This window comes from Delphinus delphis, chromosome 15 (assembly GCF_949987515.2).
Source record: "Delphinus delphis chromosome 15, mDelDel1.2, whole genome shotgun sequence".
Lineage (NCBI taxonomy): Eukaryota > Metazoa > Chordata > Mammalia > Artiodactyla > Delphinidae > Delphinus > Delphinus delphis.
Genome location: NC_082697.1, coordinates 44,054,429 through 44,074,729, shown reverse-complemented (window position 1 = coordinate 44,074,729; position 20,301 = coordinate 44,054,429).

The window sequence follows — 20,301 nt, the reverse complement described above, 5'->3', positions numbered from 1 at the left end:
CGAACGCCCGCAGGTGAGAGCGCTGGGATTCCAAAAGCTCTGTCCGCAAGGCTTCCAGGAAGGTCCTCCTCCACCCTCCCCACCTGTGGGCACGAAACCACATTCATGCCTGGACCTGGGCCGGGTGGACCGTAGGTAACAAGCCCAGCCCCCCGAAAGAAGTGTCTGTTCCACACAGAGCCTGCTTCTGGGCACAGACAAGAACTTCCACAGTGGTGCTTGGGGTCAGATCTTCCCCTGCACACACCAGAGGCGTCCTCTTCTGAGTAACACCCCGCCCACAGCCAAGAGGAGCAGAGGGTCTGGATGAACGATGCCACAGAGGAAGAGACGACAGCCGTGAGCTGTCGGACTCTCTCCAAGGACACAGGAGCCCTCAGAGGTGACGGCCTGAGGCTGTGGGCAGCCCAGGGATGGGAACTGTCACAAGCCAACAACAGGGGAGCTGCTCCGTTTTTCCCATTTTATTCTTTCCCTTCCAGATAAAACTGCACTTGGGCTGCTCTGGAGGTGGGGTCCCCAGAGTCTCTGTCCTGGATGTTGGCAACTGCCTGGACAAACCTTTCCAAGGGAGTGGCCAGGTCGCTGTGAGGGTCAGAAGACAGGAACAGGACCACGGCAGCTGTGGGCGGTTGGTGTGTGGGACTCTGGGAGCGGCCGTCTCCTCCCCCCGCCACCCCGGCCCCTTCCTCGGTGTCTCTCTCCAGGCCTGGACCACACACTGAGTGCAGAGGATTCATCGCTGCCTTGGGGGTTGAGGGACAGCCCTGCCAAGTGCCATCCTGAAGGTCAGCCACCCAGGAGACCCAGACCAGGCCCTGCCCGGGACCCGGAGAGCCATCAGGCACTCGGGAGCTGGGGCAGCCCCTTCACCTTTTCTGGACGGGAGAGGCCCTTGTTTGTGGAGCCTATCCTGAGGGTGACAGAGGACAACCCCTCATTCCCAGAGGAGGACGATGCAGCAGCTGCAAACAGCTGATGGGGTGGAGAGCTTTCCCAGGCCAAAAAGGCCCCGTGAGCTGTCCCCCACACATGTGTTAAAGGAAAGAGAAGGAAAATGGGATTCCACCTGTGGTCGGTCACCAGGGCCCAGGTCAGGAGGAGGGTTAAACCCCCTCGCGTTTCAGAAGCCAGGTTTGCAGGACGGCTCGCCTCCCCTCTGGCTCAAAATGTCCCTCGAGCTGCTTACTCATGGGGCTGCCCTGACAGCTGTTCTGACCATGCCTGCGAGGCTGGGATGGCTCGTGGTGACTTGGGGTGGCCCCTCCGCACACTGGGACGGTTAAGGAACCCGCCTATTGTGCTTGGTACCAAGAGACGCTTCATGGCTAACTGCCGTTGTTGGTAGCATGGTTATCACTTATAGGGTAAGTATCCTTCACAGCAGCCCCTGCTCACCGTACTGAGCTCACACTCAGAATCTACACAACGCATCCCTTTTCAGTCAAGCTCCAACGCCGTCCTGAAGCCGGGAGGGCGTCTTGCAGGGGGTCTGTGTCTCCAACAGATGCCCGCACACCCGCTGCTCGTTGAGATCCAGCTTGTCTGTGCCACCAGGAGAAAGGACGTTCTCTGCTGCTGGGAGGGTTTCCTGGTCACTGGACTCCTGAAAGGAGCCCAGCCTGGCTGAAGGGGGACGTGAGCGAGTGTGCTCCGTGACCCTCTACCAGCCCTCACACGTCCGCTGGCCCATGTCCCCTCCCCAGGACCTTCCTCTTCTTCAAAGCATCCCAGACCAGAAACTCGACTTAACGTGTGACTTGCCCCCTTAGCTGTGGTGAAATTATATCACTCAGAGCAGTTTTATAGACAAAGATTCAGAATGAGGGCACGGCACGAAGAGGGATGTGTTAGCCACTCGGGTGGGGTCACAAGGGTCATTCATGGCCAGGCTTTGAAGGCCGAACGGGAGCTCAGGCAAAGCAGGAGAGGAGGGAATGATGATGGCAGAGGGGGTAGAGGGGGTGGGAAGGTCCAGGGGAAGGAAGCAACGTGGAGCTCAGGGCACACCCACTGCCCGAGGAGGAGGTGAGGGAGGAGGGGAAGAGCTCCCAACCTCCAGCCATGCTGGGGAGAGAGCCACACCAGGGAGAGCCATGCCAGGGAAAGCCACGCTGGGGGTGCTGGCTCCAGAAGGCCCAGCGGCACCTCAAGATTATAAACCATGATTTTTCCTTCTTAAAAAGGTGACTTGTTTGATGTATAGCCAAGATATCAGCTCCAGCCCCAAGTTCCACAAGCTCCCCAAGATGTCTGCCCATCCCCCACGTCTATGATTATGTATACAGAATGCCTGCTGTGTACCAGGCACAGTTCAAGCAGCAACAATGAAGCAATAAAGCAGGGGTCCCCAACCCCCAGGCCTCAGAAGGTACCAGTCTGTGGCCTGTTAGGAACTGGGCCTCATGGCAGGAGGTGAGTGGTGGGCAAGCAAGCTAAGCGTCATCTGTATTTACAGCCGCTCCCCATCGCTAGCATTACCATCTGAGCTCCACCTCCTGTCAGATCAGCGGGGACATTAGATTCTCTCAGGAGCGTGAACCCTACTGTGAACGTGCGTGTGAGGGATCTAGGTTGCACACTCCTTATGAGAATCTAATGCCTGATGATCTGAGGCGGTGACGCTAGTGCTGGGGAGCGGCTGCAAATACAGATAATCATTAGCAGAGAGGTTTGACTGCACAGAAACCATAAGAAATCAATTGGTTGCAGACTCATATCAAAACGCTATCAGTGAGTGGCAAGTGACAAGCTGCCTCTGGTGGCAGGCTTTAAGTCAGAATCCAACACTTATTTTAGTCCGCGAGTAGCCCGCCCATTATTTTCTTTACCACTTCGTCTGCGCCGCTTTCCCGCGCTGCGCACTTGTCTCAGTCACGGTTTTGGTAAGCCCACAGGCTAACCCGGGACAAAATGAGTAAAAAACAAACGTTGCTGGAGAGCTTCTTTGAAAAAGGGAAATGACCCAATGATGAGACAGCAGAAGACTCTAAGACTGCCAACCCAAAGAAAGCTGCATTTGAAAGAAAATACCAAGAGTCCTACTTAAATTACACATTCAGTGCAACAGGCGATTCACATTCTCCAAGCCTGCTTTGTGTAATATGTGGCGACCAGCTATCCAGTGAAGCCATGAAACCTTCAAAATTGCTTCGCCACATGGAGACCAAGCACCCTGCATTAAAAGACACGTTTTCGGAGTTTTTCAAAAGAAAAAAAAACATGAACACAAAGAACAGAAGCAATTATTGAAGGCCACCCCTTCATCAAATGTGTCTGCACTGGGAACATCATTCTTAGCGGCTAACCGCATTGCTAAAGCTAAGAAGCCCTTTACTATTGCTGAAGAGTTGATCCTGCCTGCTGCTAAGGACATTTGTCGTGAACTTTAGGAGACGCTGCAGTTCAAAAGGTGGCACACGTTCCTCTTTCGGCTAGCACCATAACTAGACAAACTGATGAAATAGCAGAGGATACTGAGGCGCAATTGTGAGAGAGGATTAATGAGTCACCGTGGTACGCAATCCAGGTTGACGAGTCTACCGATGTTGATAACGAGGCAACAATGCATGTTTTTGTGCGACATATTTTTCAGGAGGATGTGCATGAGGATATGTTATGTGCAATTTTGTTGCCAACCAACACCACAGCTGCAGAACTAGGCAAGTCTTTGAATGATTACATATCAGGAAACCTGAATGGGTCATTTTGTGTCGGTATATGCATGGACGGAGCGGCTGCCATGACCGGACGGCTTTCTGGTTTAACTACTTGAGTCAAAGAGTCGCTTCTGAATGAGTCTATGCACTGTGTCATCCATAGAGAAATGCTGGCTAGCCAAAAAATGTGACCTGAACTTAACAATGTTTTGCAGGATGTGATTAAAATTAGCAACCACATTAAAATACATGCCCTTAACTCATGTCTGTTCGCGCAGCTCTGTGAGGAGATGGACGCAGAGCACACACGTCTTCTCTTATACACAGAAGTGAGGTGGCTTCCTAAAGGTAGATCACTGGCCAGAGTTTCTGAGTTACGAGAGCCGCTCCAGAGATTTCTTTTAGAAAAACAGTCACCACTGGCAGCACATTTCAGTGACACAGAATGGGTCACAAAACTGGCTTACTTGTGTGACACATGCAACCTGCTCAACGAACTCAATCTGTCACTTCAGGGGAGAACGACAGCTGTGTTCAAGTCGGCAGATACAGTGGCTGCATTCAAAGACAAACTGGAATTATGGGGGCGACAAGTGAACATTGGGATTTTTGACCTGTTTCAAACATTAGCGGAGATTTGTTTTTGTTTTTTTTCGCGGTACGCGGCCTCTCACTGCTGTGGCCTCTCCCATTGCAGAGCACAGGCTCCGGATGTGCAGGCCCAGCGGCCACGGCTCATGGGTCCAGCCGCTCCGTGGCATGTGGGATCTTCCCGGGCCGGGGCATGAACCTGTGTCCCCTGCATCGGCAGGCGGACTCCCAACCACTGTACCACCAGGGAAGACCTTAGCGGAGATTTTGAAAGAGACTGAGGCAGGGCCTTCTTTCTCCCAGCCAGTGCAGGATCACCTATCTCAGCTTTCAAAAGAGTTTGAGCATTACTTCCCAACCACAAAAGGCCCCCAAACTGGGAAAGAATGGATCCACGACCCATTTGTGAATAAGCCAGGTGAATCGACTTTGTCTGCGCTAGAAGAGGATCAAGTGCTTGAGATCGCAAATGATGGTGCCCTTAAAAGTGTGTTTGAGACAACTTCAAATCACCAAATGTTCTGGATTAAAGTCAAGCCGTAATATCCTGAGATGGCCACAAAAGCACTGAAAAGCCTGCTTCCATTTCCAGCATCCTATCTTTGTGAAGCAGGGTTTTCTGCAGTGACAGCAACCAAAACAAGATCACGGAGTAGACTGGACATAAGCAACACACTTTGGGTGTCACTGTCTCCCATCACCCCCAGATGGGACCGTCTAGTTGCAGGAAAACAAGCTCTGGGCTCCCACTGATTCTGCATTATGGTGAGTTGTATAATTATTTCATTATATATTACAATGTAATAATAATAGAAATAAAATACACAATAAATGTAATGCACTTGAATCATCCCGAAACCATCACCCACCCACCCGGTCCGTGGAAAAACTGTCTTCCACGAAACGGGTCCCTGGTGCCAAAAAGGCTGGGGACCACTGCAATAAAGAACGTCTGCCCTCACGGGGCTTCGATTCCACTTGGGGCAAAGGAGGTGAGGAGAAACAGGTAACAAACAAAGCAGAATGTATTGAAGGTCCTGTGGAGATAATCGCCACGAAGAAAAATCAGAGTGAGGCTGAGTAAGAGATGAAGCTCTAAGCCATCCTTCTTCCTCCCTCCCCTCCCCCTCCTCCGTCCTCTCTGCGGATTATGACGCAAAGCTTGTGTCCTCACTTCTCCTTTGCTGCCTTTGCTTCCTCTGGAGATAATGAGCCTACGCACATGTCTTTCCATACCTGGTAGAACATTGAGCTCAGCTACTCAGGGGAGCACTGTTGTCTCCCGTTAATTTCCCAAAAATCACTTTCTCTATAAATAACTCGGGCAATTAAATTGTTTAGAAAACCTAAGTGTTTGCTGAGAACAAACATCACATTGTCCACATGTTAACTGGAAGGTTACCAAATGATTCCTGTTTCCCAATCTGATTGTTAAAACCTGATAAGTCAGCTTATTTTTGTTAACAAAATCGCTGGATTCCTCCTGCTACATGATGTTCAAGTGACTTAACAGAGATTGGAAACAAAAATTGGACATGAGGAGTAGCCAGATTCACAGTGAGTTTCTATTCACAGACTAATTAGAATGAGCTGTGATGATGTTAGGAAGCGTGGGCTCATCTAGGTGTGCAAACAAGGCCTCCTGGCTCATGGAAGAACTAAGAATAGCGTGGCAGCCCTTCTCATCACACTGAGCTACTGAGACCTTGTATTGTTCTGCCCTCAGGAGAATATTTTTGTTTTGAAGATTTCTAACCTGCTTTTTCTCTGGGGGGTAATCTTAATAGAAACAGATCCCTACATCGGGATCTGTTTTGATTCAACCCCGTTCTGACCCTGTGAAGAGGAAGGACCGAGCCTGAGGCTCCCTCACAGCCTATTGTCCTACCCTACCTGCCTCTCCTCAGGACCCAGATCTAGGGCCGCCCGCTGTCCACACTGCTGGCCATGTGCCTGACCCTGAAGGGGACAAGGCACTTCTAACATTCAGTGGTTTTCTCCAGAATCTCGTTACCCAACATGTGTGCACATCTCCAAGGCATTCAAGCAGCTTGAATTGGTGGACACAAGGGTCAGGGGTCAGGGAGCAGAGGCTGCCCTGGGTCGGGGGGACTTCCTTCCACCCCCACCACTGTTGGGGCCTCTCCTCACTGTGTGGGTGTCCTCACAGTAGCTCTCTGTTCAGGTAGAATCTGGGCCACACCTTTGTGTGGAGCTGTCAGTAACGTACAGACTCACTTATCACTACAGGTGAGCAGGGGTCTCTAACGCTCTCTCTTTCCATCATCCCTTTTAGCCCCAGGAAAAGGGGAGAACAGATGCCACTTGGAAGAAGCAGAGTGCATAACTCAGAGCTCCGGAACATCATCGAGAGGGTGTGATGTCACCTCCATGCCGGGCACCGGGGGTGGAGGGAGCCAGGTCAGCGGCTGCCTCCGTCTCCAGGCCACCGTCCAGCCTGAGGGTGACGCCTGGAGCAGGAAGGCAACTGCGTTGCTCCTTCCAAGCCCTGGGGGCAGCAGACCACCCCAGCCTCAGGGCAGCGCCTGACCACGAAGACCCTGGAGCCAGCCTCAGGCCAGGGCCACAAGGCTGGTCAGATACACCCCATAAATTCCCACATTTCTGGAGAGGAAGGCAAGCGGTGCCTGAGGACCAACTCTGGAAGGCGGACCATCTCAGAACAGCCTGGTCAGTCTGCAGAGGCCCCCGGCAGCATCGCAGGGACTTCCAGGGCGGGTGACGGCCACACGCTTGGCCCACTGTCCTGCTGACTCAGAACAAAGCAGCATGTCTTCATGAACCCAGGAGCCTGGCACGCAAAGAATAGGTCGTAGAGACTTACTTCAGCTGTCTCAGAATCCTCTGTGGAACAAAGAGAGAGACGAGGAGGGAAGGAGGGCGAGAGGGGCAGAGAAGATGGGGGGGATGGAGGGAGGAAGGAAAGGGAAGGGAGGGGAGGGGAGGGGAGGGGAGGAAAAGACAAGGAGGGAAGAGGTTAGTCCCCTCCACCCCCACCACTCCCTCTCAAGTTCAGGAAACATGATGGAAGGATGCAGGGATGCAGGGTTAGGGTGGCCCGTACACGTCCCCTTTCCCTGCGCCCACCTGCCGGCCGCTCTGCTCTTCGTGTTCTTGTCCCTGGTCCCGGCAGGAAAGTGAAATGACCCACTTGCCCGAAGTGCCTGTTGAGCTAACCCGTCATCAGGGCCACCGTGAGACGGATTTCCTGACAGCACACTCTTGTGCAAGCAGGTCCCTGCTCGACACTTCTCAACAAGGCAAAGACCCTACCGTAGGTGGGAGGTTACATTCCAGCCGTGCGCTGAGCTTCCCCGGAACAAGGGCGTGGTAGGGAGGGGGGCTCAGGACTTGCTGGAAGGGGTCATGTGTCCTGATCGTGAGGCTGCTGAACGTAACGGCTTGTTCTGAACCTACTCAGTCTCACCAAACCCTGCTTTCTCTCCCAGGCCAGGCCCTGCAGGGAGCAGGCCGCCCCAGGCTCTGTGCTGGGTGTGTGGGGTGCAAGCCAGACGCCCTGTGACCATGGCCCTGGGGAGGTGCAGCTGAAGTGATGCGGCAAGTCCCCTCCTGGCTGGAACGCTTTGTGAGTTAGTTTCCTATTGCAGTGCTGATGACAACAGAACACAATAGCAGGACCTCTGAGAGTTTGTGCAAGTTAAATGAGATAATGCACAGTGAGTCTTTTGACCAGTGCCGCGGTTGAAATCAATGATGAGTTGTTGCTGGATTAACTGCTTTTTTTTTGAAATACACATTTCTCCAAAGAAAGAAGCGTCGGGGTGGGTGTACTTCGGAGGTGTATATATAAAGCTGTGGACACCAAACCATCATGAGAGTCTGGTGAGGGGTGTTTGGGGCCATGGCACCTGCCAAGGGGGCAGCGAGAGGAGTGTGGAGGTCGCCCTGGTGTGGGGGAAGGGCACCGCACCGGGCCCGGAAGGTGACTCGGCCTTGAGAGCGGAGCCCTGTCAGTGATGGTTCGCAGAGGTGAGGCCTCAGACCTGCTCACTCCACGCTGCCTGGAGAAACCCCAGCCTCTTCCCAGGAAATCCCCTTTCCATTTCAACTGACTCAAGCCGGTGTCCTCTGCCTGCAGAAGAGAAAGGGGCCTGAGGCAAGCTGCCAGCTGCTCTTGTGTGTTTAGGTGCTGTCCTCTCTGTGCCCAATGGCTGACGTGCAGCAGAGACCCTGGTGGTGGTTCCAGCAGAAGCTTCTACACCCCGAACAAGCTTGGAGACCATCTCCGGGCAACCAGTCTTCACTTGGGAAATCAGGAGGTGGCCCTGCCCTCCCACCAGCTCTAGCGGGCCTGGGTTCTGGGGCTGATGCCAAGTTCTGCCAGCAGTGGACAGAGACCCTATGGGGGATGGAGGACAGGGGCCGGGGCAGGGGGGCCAGAGATGGGGGATGATGGGGCAGAGATCTTGCAGCGTGGACCTCCCTCTAATACCAGCCCCAGAAATTGTATTTAGCTGCTATAATTAAGCAATTAACCACTGGAAAAAAAATATTTGTAATTTTTCCAGATCTTCTTCCTCTCAGCAGAAATGTAGGATGTGTTTTTCTAGTTCCCTTTCCTTGAAACGTGTGTGTTTTGAAGGAAACACAGCCCATATGTTGCTTATTCGTGTTTCACACAAAATGCTCTTAGGGAATATTTACTCAAGGTCCAAAACATCTTCCATTTGTTTATGTTTTTAAAGAAATCTTCTGAACTTAAAAACAGGAAGTCCTTGCTGGCGGAGTACATGAACGTAAACTCTATGGGTTTTGTTGGTCTGGGATTAGGGTCCACGATGGGTCAGAAGAGCTCTCAAACCAGAGGAGCTGTGTTGGCCCCGGGGCCTGGTGCAGAAGCCCAGAGCTGACGAGCAGAGACCAGCTCCACGAACCAGCGGCCAGGCTTGTGGATGGCAGTTCCTAGGGGAGGGCGAGGAAGGGCCAGGCCTTGTGAAAAATCAGCTCTGACCCACAGCCCCAAAAGGCTTTGGCCCCAAATGCCCGTCATCCTCCCCCGGCCTTGAGAGGGAAGGGACAGGGCATCTTGGACCCAGCTCTGGCAAGTAGGGCAATGTTTCGTTGCAGAAAGAGTTAGAAAACTCTGCCTTGGTGGAGGTGCCCCTCCCACTGCCAAAGGGAAGAGGAGCCAGGCAGCTGACGGAAGGAGGTGAGATGGAAGCCGGGGACTAGTGGACAGGGCATGGGGCGGGGCCGCCCTGCCGTTCTCCACCCTGTGGTCTCAGTCCTACCACCTGTAAGATGGGAATAAATGCACCCACCTAACAAACTCACACGCATCAGAAACACACATCTACGGTTCCCAGCACGTACCTGGTGACCCATCAGCAGACAACACAGCAGAGTCTGGTGGGAGGATCTGCCCTGTCGGTGTGACAGTGCTGGTCACACCTGCCCTGACCAGTGTGCCAGGAAGGTTTGGGGCCAGTTTCCAGAGGACACCTGTGCAGGCGCTGGCTCAGGCTGAAGCTCCTTCCCATCAGCATTAAGCCTAGATCTGGGGTCCCCAGTGTGGACCGCGTGACCCTAAGAGTGTGCGAGGCAGTCCAGCGAGACCTGGAAAGGACACCAGGGCTTTCTTTACATTAATGTCACCGGAGTGTGAGAAAGAGCACCTCCCAGTACTTAGTGTAAGGACTGATGCTGTGGACAAGTACCGTCACAAACGTCCACATCCATTGGGAAGCCTGGGCAGCCTCAGCGGGGAGAGGCTGGCCTGCGGCCTCTGCCCGATGTGGTGGTTTTCACGTGCCTGGTGTGCGGATACAGACACGGGAGGATCTCGGCAGTACGTCGACATGAGACGAGGGTGACCTTGTAAAGCTTTACGCCCCTCGGCTGGCGTGGATCTGTGCGCTCGGACAAGCAATTCTAGAGACCAGGTGGGCAATTCTCTTTTACAAAAAGGTGGACACTTCTTTAGCTGCACTGTCCTCTGTGGACAAAGGCTAGTCACTGAGAGCAGCCTGGCAAAGTTTCTGAAAAAATAAACCCACTGACGCCGTCTTTTCAAGGAAAACGTGGTGTTTTCACAGAGGAGGAAAAAGGGACTGCTTTCCACAGAAACTCGTCCCACGGAGAGATTGAAAAATGTACAATGTTTTCCATCCTCATGCCATTTTGTTACCAGAAACGTATAAACACGTTGCTTATAAAAACCGCCCTATCTGTACACCGAGAAAACTTGCAAACATAATGTGGCGTCTGTGTCTTCAGCCAGAACAGCCAGGACGGGGTTCTGTAGAACCAGGTCCCAAAGTGCCCTAAACCCAGAAGCTTGAATCACTGCTTCAGAAAGTGTGGTCAGGATTTATACAACTAATAGTGCATGTTCAGTCATTCAATCCTATTAATGTTTCCAATACCATTTAGTTAAAAAAAAAAAGAGAGAGAGAGAGATTGTGTCCACCATAAAAAATAATACCCATTATTTTAAATGTTGTTTATTTCGTCTTTGTTCTATTATCTTTTTATTTTGACGGATATTCGATTACCCAGATAATATACTACTTCAGTGTCATGGGTATAGAACATGTGTGTGTACACATATACACACGTAATGTGTTAGTATTTGGGGGATGAGTTTTTAGATTTGGGGGGATCGCCCTGGTCCAGATGGTCCCACTGAGTAGAGACCCCACAGAGGTGGGTGATACCAGCCCCAGCCCCAAACCCGACGAAGCCCACCTCTGCCCACCAGCCTTCACCTCACCTGAGAGCTGGCCTTTCTGTTCCTTGTCTGCGCCTGCCTGGCCCCAAAACACTCGGAGTCTGTTTTTAGGCCAATGTAGAAACAGCACCCAAGTGAGATCCTCAGATATGAGCCAAAGAAAACTAGTGCCCGTCCCCAGAAACGTGGCCTGGGAGCGCGACTGCTCTGCATGTCTGCGGAGAAAGCACGCCCTGCTGTCGCCTCCCCTCTGTCTCCCCCACGCGCTCTCCTGGCTGGGATAGACATTCCGTGTGCGTGCACACAGGTGCACACGCACACCCGTGCACACACACACACGCATGCAACGCTTAGCAAGTCTGTTGGCCTCTGATGAGCAGATACTCTTCATAATAGTTTTAATTGCCCAGAGAATTGGCAATGGGATGACCGAGTCATAGAAGAAAAGCAAGAAAAAAAACTTGAAACCTGAAAGCTTAGACTCCAAATGGAGGGAAGAACGCTTTTAGACATCAGGGACAGCGAGAAGAAGATAAATACTTCTTGGATGAATAAAATAAAATCAAACGGAAACACAGGTGTACCCCCAGAGCCAGGCCCCAGCAGGCATGTGGTTCAGGCCAGCAAATGACGATCCAGGGAACAGGTGACGGGGAGCAGACGCCTGGCTTCCCGCCCTGCTGGGCACTGCTCTGCCAGCCCCACCAGCCCCAGAGGGCCCGGCCCATGAACACCCCCTCCTCCAGCCCCTCTCACTTCCCCACTTCCTGCTTCCTGGGACCCCCAGGTACACCCTCGGCCCCCATGTCCTGCCATGGCTCTGCTTTCAGGGACCAGATTAGACACAGGACATCCGTCCAGCAGGCACGGCCTCCCGCCAGTGGCACCTGCCGGGTGGTCTGAACGACATGTGCATTTCTCGTTCAGAAAATCAAAAATCATGCTACCTGTGGCTTCACGGTCACTGGCTCTGCATCTCCTGGGAGCGTGTGTGCCAACACTGGGGGACCAGGGTTGCCTCCATGCCACCAGCTCCAGAATGTGCTGGGCGGAAGACTGGTCTGGCCTCGGCAGGAAACGGTCCACCTTGTCCGACAGACGAGCTTCCTGAGCCGGCCCCACAGCCCCCGGGCACCCGCCATGTTTTCCATCCAGGACAGCTGCTGGCACAGAGCCACTCTCCAATCCTGTGAACTACCTCTGACCAGTCCACCCCAGAGGGGGGAGGCCAGGTGGACGTGCTCTAAGATTCCCGAGCCCCAGGCACCAGCGTGTTCGGAGCCTGGACCCCCTGGGTTTGTTCGGTCCACAGCCCAGACACCCTTCACGGCCCTCCCTCCCCATTGGTCACCTTTGCCCTTGTGCTGAATCGAAAGGAGGCCTCAGTTGTCATCCCGCGGACCCCGTCCTCATCCCCCCTCTGCTGTCCTTTCCCACCTCTCCCTCCGTGACTTGCAACAAGGCCATGAGTCGGCGTCTGTGTCTGCAGATTCTAACTGCAGAATCTCCACCAGAGCTTCCCCGGAGCCCCCCACTCCACGCCCTCCCTCACACTCCATGCCAAGGCCTCTCCCTGGTCCCCCCAGCCCCCTTTGTGCCAGCGCCCAATCCGCCCATTCCTCCTAAAACAGTGACCCGACAGGCTGTTGGCAGGGCCCACACTCTTGTTCTCATAGCACTTTGCTCCTGATGCAAGTAGAGAATTCCCCAGATAGCATGAAGGGATTCTGGGTCCAAGCCTAACATAGACTCCCAAGCCTTCCCTGAGGGAGCAAGGGCAGCCTGGGGGTCCTGGAGGCCTTTGAGAGGGTCGCTTTCCCAGCAGTTATCCACAAGTATGCCTAGCCAAAGGGGAAAGATGGAGGCCCAGCTGGGAGGAAGACGTGGCTATAAACTTGAGACCGGCTTGTTTGTCAGAAGTAAATGAGAGAGAAGTTCGCCAGCCAGGTGGCCAGGGAGGTCTGTGGGGTGGGCACCTGGAATTGTGCAGAGGGGTGCCAGGTCCCTCGGGAAACTTGGCCGAAGCCCTTACGTGGAAAGCCCTGCACATGGTCAAGCCGGGCAGCTCTTGCAGGAGTTGCCCTGGCCGGGGCAACAGCGATTTCCATGAGGGCACAGAGAATGTCTCACTTCCCACCCCAGGACATGGTGTGTAAGTGCTTGTTAATTAATCAATTCACAAGTAAATGAATGACTTCAAGATGGTCATTTAGGTAATTAAAAAAAAAGTGTCTTGTAAAACGCTTTCATCAGAATGTCTGGGAAACATTACTTTTTGGTGCCTCTCGGTGCACCCCCTTCCCACCCAGGTCAGTACCATCCCTTTCCTCTCTTTCTCATTGTAAAGCATCTACAAGAGTATGAGAATGTACATGTATCCGTTAGCTTTTGCCGCATAACAAACTGCCCCAAAGTTTGGAGGCTGTATAAGCTCCCTATTGCTGCCGTAACAAATGACCAGAGATTTAATGGTTAAAATATCACAAATTTATTCTCTTTCAATTCTGGAAGTCAGAAGTCCAAGATGAGTTGTTATGGGGTTAACATCCAGGCATCACCTGGGGCTGGTTCCTTCTGGGGGCTCCGGGCACAATGCATCCCTCACCTCTTCCAGATTCTACAAGTGCCTGACGTTCCTCGCTGTGGCTGCATCCCTCCAGTTTCCATGTCTGTTGTCATTGTTATCACATCTCCTCCTCTCTGTCTGACCTTCCTCTATCCCTCTTAAAACGGCCCTTCTGATTACATCATGTTCACCTCGATGATCCAGCATGATCTCCCATCTCAAGATCCTTCTCCTTTTGTGGAAGGTAATGTATTCGCAGGTTCCAGGGATTAGGAGGTGGACATCTTTTTTTTGGCCCGGGGTTGGTGGGGGGTGGTGGTGAGGTACATGATTCAGAGCCCACAGTGTCTCAGAACAACAGGGTGTGCTCTTCTCACCATCTGGCCAAGTTCACCGGGGCAGTTATCTGATCCCAGCTGGGCCCCCTCCTGTCCGGCTCAGCTAGGGGCTGGCTGGCCCAGAGGGCCTGAGCCTGGACAGCTCATCTCTGCCATAATAGCCTCTCACCCTCCAGAAGGCCAGGGTGGACCTGTTTACATGGCTGGTCAGCATTCAGACGGGGAGTGCGGGAACATGGGAGGCCTCTGGGGGCCTCATCTCAGAACCGGTCCAGCATCACTTCTGCCTGTTCTATCGGCCAAAGCAAGTCAGTTCAGCTTCAAGAGGAAACAAGTGAACTGCAAAGTCAAATTGCAGAGCTCTAGATACAGGACGGATGCAGGGCTTCAACCCTTTCTGCAGCAGTAGATGTCTAACCGCTGCGGAATCTGTAATTCCCTGCGTACTCATCAAGCACCTACCCTGGGCTCTGCTCACACACAGGCAGGCAGCACCACCCTGGTACCAAACTACCAAACACTCCGTGAGAACTCTCCACTTCTAACTATTACGTGCTCTGAGTGCATTGCACACCCACACCCCTGCCCACCCAGGCGCGCCCACCTGCCTGCCCTCCCCAGTCCTTCCTCGCAACCAAACCCAGCCCCCATCGAGGCCAGAGCTATGCCAACATCAAGAAGTCCTGTCACGTCCCCGGGGACATCAGCCACCCCCACGGCACCTCATAGCCACAGGTCAGCCTTCCCTCCAAGTCCAAGGAGCCCAGCAGGTGTCAGGCAGCTCGGGGCCCCACTCCGCACAACTGCAGGTGGACGTGCTGCCTGCAACAGCACCACCGTGTGGCAGGAGGGGAAGGGCAGCGCGGTACAGGCCGGTGCCGGCCTTGGCCCCCGGGGGAGGAAGGAACTCTGTCACTCCCCCACTTGTCTCTAAGGCCTTCCCGCCTTTAAGACATTAAGGCAAATAGGACAAGACGGAGGTCGTGATTGAAAGATAAGTGGCAGGACCCTACTTGCTCCCCGTGTGCTGCAGCAGGTCCTCTGGCTGTAGTCTTCTCCACAGCACACTTCTTTTTTGTAATTTTTACTTTGAAATAATTTCAAACTTAAAAAAAAGTTTCAAGAGTAGTACAAGGAACTCCTCTTCACCTTTCACCCAGATTCACCGGTTAATTATATATTGCCCCATTTCCTTAATCATTCTCTCTCTGATACATATAGGGATATATATATATGAATTTATATTTTTTCTGAGTTTGAGAATTATTAGGAGAAACTGTCCTCTAATTTACTGCTAATTTCAGTGTGTAGTTCCTAAAAACAAGGACAATTTCTTACGTACCTATAAAGTTACTATCAAAAGCAGAAAAGTTTTCATTGATGCAATTCTATTACCTAAAGCATAATCAATATTTAATTTCCATCAATTGTCCCTATAATACCCTTGAGAGCAATATTTTTTCCAGTCAACTTTTTAAAATCCTTAATGACTAAATACGTAAATTCAGTTAAGAGAATGTGAAATGCAGTTGACTAACAAGTCAAACTCATCCACACCTTTCACCCAGCAGCTCAGGTAGCAGAGACCTTGCCGTGTGATATGGTCAGGGATAATGCCAGGTGATTGACCTGCAGGTAAGTCCCACGGAGAAAGACTGTGAACCATTATTTCGGTGTTAAACCTTTCTGCAAGCCTGAAATACCCACCCCCCAAGGGTCTCCCAGGCAGAGGAGGATTCCAGGTAAACTTATGAGAGACACTGTTCCAGATAAACTATACCAGGTAGTGGGGACTACGGGGCCTGAACAAATAGAACTGAGGATGCAGGACAATGGAGAGAAAGCAGAGACGGGGGTGACAGTTGCCGGGCTGTGTTTCCAGGACACCTCGGGGGCTGGACAGCCGGCTTCCCACTCAGTCCAAATCTTACCATTTGCCTTACGATATGAAGTCATTGTTCAGAACAAAAAAGGGGATGAGAGGGTAGGGTCGTGTTTGGCCAGGATGGTGCTGGTACCTAGTCGTGACATTCCATCAATTATCCCGCTGATCATGGAAGAATTCAGAAGGCATCTTAGGTGAGTTCTTCCAGAAGCTGATTCTGGATTAAGGAGTTTATTTGGAAGGTGAGCCCAGGAACTCAGGTAGGGGACTGAGAAATTGATCCAAAGAAGGGAAGGCAGCAAATAAAAGTGGCCCATCAAGCAAGATACCATGTGGGCAACTGCAGTGCAGCCTTTGTGGGGAGACAGTGTAGAGCACGCCCTGCAACGGCCCTGAGACGAGAGAGCTGGGGTATTAACACACCCACCCCTTCCTGCAGCCCTGGGTCGAAAGCCCTCCCGGGCTTTTAATTCCCTGGCACTTCCAGCCTGCCATGGGCAACAAAGCTGCATCAGGTGACCAGAGAAAGTCCTCAGACAAAGAAATGTCCAGACAGGCAGCTGGAGACGATGTGCCCTGACAAGTTAATGGTGAGGAGATTTGGCCACAGCAGCAACAGACTCTGTCACAGTGACATTACCACAGGTGACCCGATGCACCATTAAGTCACGAAGTGTAATTAAGTCCCAGCACAGACACTAAGTTGCTAATAATGTGTCAAGTAGAAAAGTACATGAAAAGTTAGGGAAATGAAAAGACAGCACCACCAACATTTATCAGAGAGAGTTCCCTGCAGGAGGTGGGTTCAAAACTGGTATTTTAGAGGGAGTTGGAACTGTCCACCCTGCTCATCAGCGGGTCTCCCGTGTTCTCTGTTAGCCTGGTCAGTCCAGGGTCCCTGAGCCAGTTAGAGAGCTCCGTGGGTTGGAATGCCAGGGGAGCCAGACTTTGCCAACGGGGTCAGTGTGGACACAGAGCAGGATGTGGTGCTTCTGAGCTTGTGGGGCAGTGCTGCCTCCCCCAGCGTCCTCTACACGTGCCCATAAGGCTGACGTCAGAAGGTTTCTTCAAGACGTTGAGCGAAAGATGGCCACCTTGTAAAGTTGCTAAAGCCCTGCCAGCCGGATCCCTGGGGAGCAGCCCACAGACAACGTCCAAGGGGTGGCTGCCAGTCTGTGGCCCACCGAGAGAATGCCTGCCCTCCCCGAGGAAGAAAGAGCGTGGCCGAGACCTAAGATTCCCATCCACACGCTGGGAAGGAAATGACGAGCTCTCCACCATCTTCGCTGTTACTAGTCTTACTATTATTATAATGACCATGACTATGTATGTGGCATGTGTTCCATGCTGCCTGTTGGTTCCTTTTCTTCTCAAAATGTCATCTCATTTATTCCTTAAGACAAATTCTTTGGGTGGGTCCTATTGATACCCAACTCAACCAATGCAGAAACTACAGCTTCGGGAACATGGGTTCCCCACTTACAGACGCACAGCTGTGACGATTCCAGAATTCCAGCCCATCACCAATCACCCATCGCTGTCTGCCTATGAAATCATCCTCTCATTATGCCATCCTGCCTCCCCCATACCTTATGTGCTCCCCCCCAGGAACATACATGCTCCCCACCTGAAACACTGCCTGGAACCAGGAAGAAAATTCACCCCCTTCATTTTTCCAAATAAATGTGGGTCAGTTAAGTGATCCTCAGGGTAAATTCTGCCAGGAGCCAATAACTAGTCCTGGGAGTGTTTCCTTCAGATCTCTGCTCCCCTCTGGGGAAGCCATTGTCCAAGGTGACTCAGAGGACATTAGCACAACTTGTGAGGAACCACGTTCTTGCCTCAGGTCGCTTTGGGCAAAAGCCAAGTCCCACTTCAATTCATTTTCTTCTAACAACAAACCTTATTTATCCCCTAAACCAGGGATGTTTATTGTGTAGAAAGAGTCCATGTGGGTGAAACCAGGAGCTATGGTGCTGCCGCATCAAGCCTTAATGCACCTGCTTCTGTGGTCAGCCTTGGCCAGGGGGCCAGGAACCTGCGCCCGCACAGCCCACGCTCAGAGCTGCTGGAAGGATGCCGTCTTATATTTAAGCCCGCTGTGACTGACCTACCTTCCCGTCCTTACCCTCCCTCTCGTTGTTTCCCTATTTTAATGTCTCACCTAGGCTCTCCAAGCATCTGTACAGATGATAATGTGATCATTCCTGTATATATATATATATTTTTTTTTTCCGGTATGCGGGCCTCTCACTGCTGTGACCTCTCCCGCTGCGGAGCACAGGCTCCAGACGCGCAGGCTCAGCGGCCATGGCTCACGGGCCCAGCCGCTCCGCAGCATGTGGGATCTTCCCGGACCGGGTCACGAACCCGTGTCCCCTGCATCGGCAGGCGGACTCTCAACCACTGCACCACCAGGGAAGCCCCATTCCTGTATTTTTAAAAACACTGTTTGCAGCAAGTAAAAACTAAAATGACCTAAATATCCACCAGTTTCAAAATAGATCAACTGCGATATATTCGTACAGTGGCCCTCTAGACAGTGGTTAAAGTCAACGTGTTAGTTGTGTATTTTCAACGAGATTAAATCTTTAAAACCAAATGGTGCTGAGGAGAGAATGTGGAGTTATTGTTTGATGGGGACAGAGTTTTGGGGAAGATGAAAAAGGTCTGGGGATGGACGGTGGAGATGGTCGCACAGCAACGTGAATGTGCTTAATGCCAGAGAACTGCACTCTTAGAAACGCAAAAATGCCTAAATGGTACGTTCTGTATATGTTACCACAGCGAAAAAGCACAAATCGTCATTTGTAAATAGTTTGAGGTACTTTTCTGTATGTTTGAAATACTTCATAGCAAATAAGTACATAAATAAACAAATAGAAGTGAGCATAAAAACAGCACTGCTGACCCAACTTCACCTTGAAAAGATCCTTTAGGTCAACAAGCATCTTCTAAAGCACATGGGGATGTTTCAGCATTCACGTTCATGTGCATTAGCGCCCCACCCCCGGCTCTTTCCACCAACCTGGTAGGAAGTGGATCACATGAGTTGGGTCCGTGGGTCACGGCTCAGAGGCAGAAGGTCGGGTTGACCTGGTGTCCGAAGGGAGCATGAGGGTGGATTGGAGGGACTGGAGCCCCCATGCCTGACGCTCCTGGGCCTGGCCAATCCTAGGGGGTGTCCTCATCAGAGCTGGAGGACTCCGGACTCCATCCACGGCCCAGGCTCTTGCCATTCAGGGCCACTCGGTCACCCATTCAGCTCACTGACCACCGTAGGACCGCGGGATTTTTCTTGACTCTGAGGTTTTTGTGAAAGTAATGAGAAAAATGCCTAAAATTGGACCCATGATGAACTCAAGATGCACATGGCCAACCCGCTTGTTGGAAAGACCTCCCTGAGTTAAGTTTTTCCCAAATGGTCCCGGGAGCTGTGGGTGAACATTCCCAGAGGCTGGGACAGCAGGGAGGCATTGTCACTGCTGTTGGGCCACCAGACCTGGGATCTCTGACCACGAGCTGCCCACGTCACTCCAGGTGCCTTGTCCCCGCATCCCCAAGCTTCTCTTGGGCGACGTCCACCCTTGGCTTCCAGACCGGCTATCACGGCAGTAAAAAGGAACGACCAATTAGGTCAGGAGGTCCCTGCTGGTGAAGCAGACACAGAAGGTGGCCGCGCCCTTGCTGACCCTCGGGCTGACCTGGCTTCCTTGCCGGGCAGTCCTGTCGGCCACGGTCGCCTTCTGCAAGGAGCAGCCTTAAGTGGTCAGCCTTCAAGAGCCATTCAGTCTCTGTCACGCTGGTCACCAGCAGTCGAGGCGTGAACACAGACACAGGCAAACACGAGCAGGTGGGCATCTGTGTGCCAAGCGAACGGGGTTTCTGGGCACCGGACTCTGAATTTTCCCATGTCATGCAATGCTGATATCCTCTTGGTTTTTTTCCCAACCACCTAAAAATGTAAAAACTGGGAATTCCCTGGCAGTCCAGTAGTTAGGACTCCGCGCTTCCACTGCCGGGGGTCAAGTACAATCTCTGGCCAGGGAACTAAGATCCCACAAGCTGCATGACATGGCCAAAAAAAAAAAAAACAACTAAAAATGTAAAAACTGTAATCAAGCAGGACCCTGTGGGACCTTCCCCGGGACAGCTCCCGCCCCCATGTCTTCTGCCTGCCTCTCATTTGTAGGAAAACTGAAGTCTCCCAGGCCTCCCCTGAGTCATAGAAGAGCAGGCCCAAGCAGTTCATAATCAGGACGATAGAATCACAGGACTCCCAGTTCCTCCCTGAAGGACACAGATAACAGTATCGAGACACATTCCTAAACTGTTTTGCAGATACTATAACCGCCACCAGAGGAAAAAGCTAACTTCATGATGACCAGACTGCAGCCATGACACCAGCTGCCCCATCCCGTGCAGCCCTGAGTTTGTGACCGGCATAATTCTGAGAAGTGGTCTCAAGGAAACGAGAAAAAACCGACCCTGGAACTGAAGATTAACTGGGCTGAAAACAATCAAGATGACACTGACCAGACCACCACACG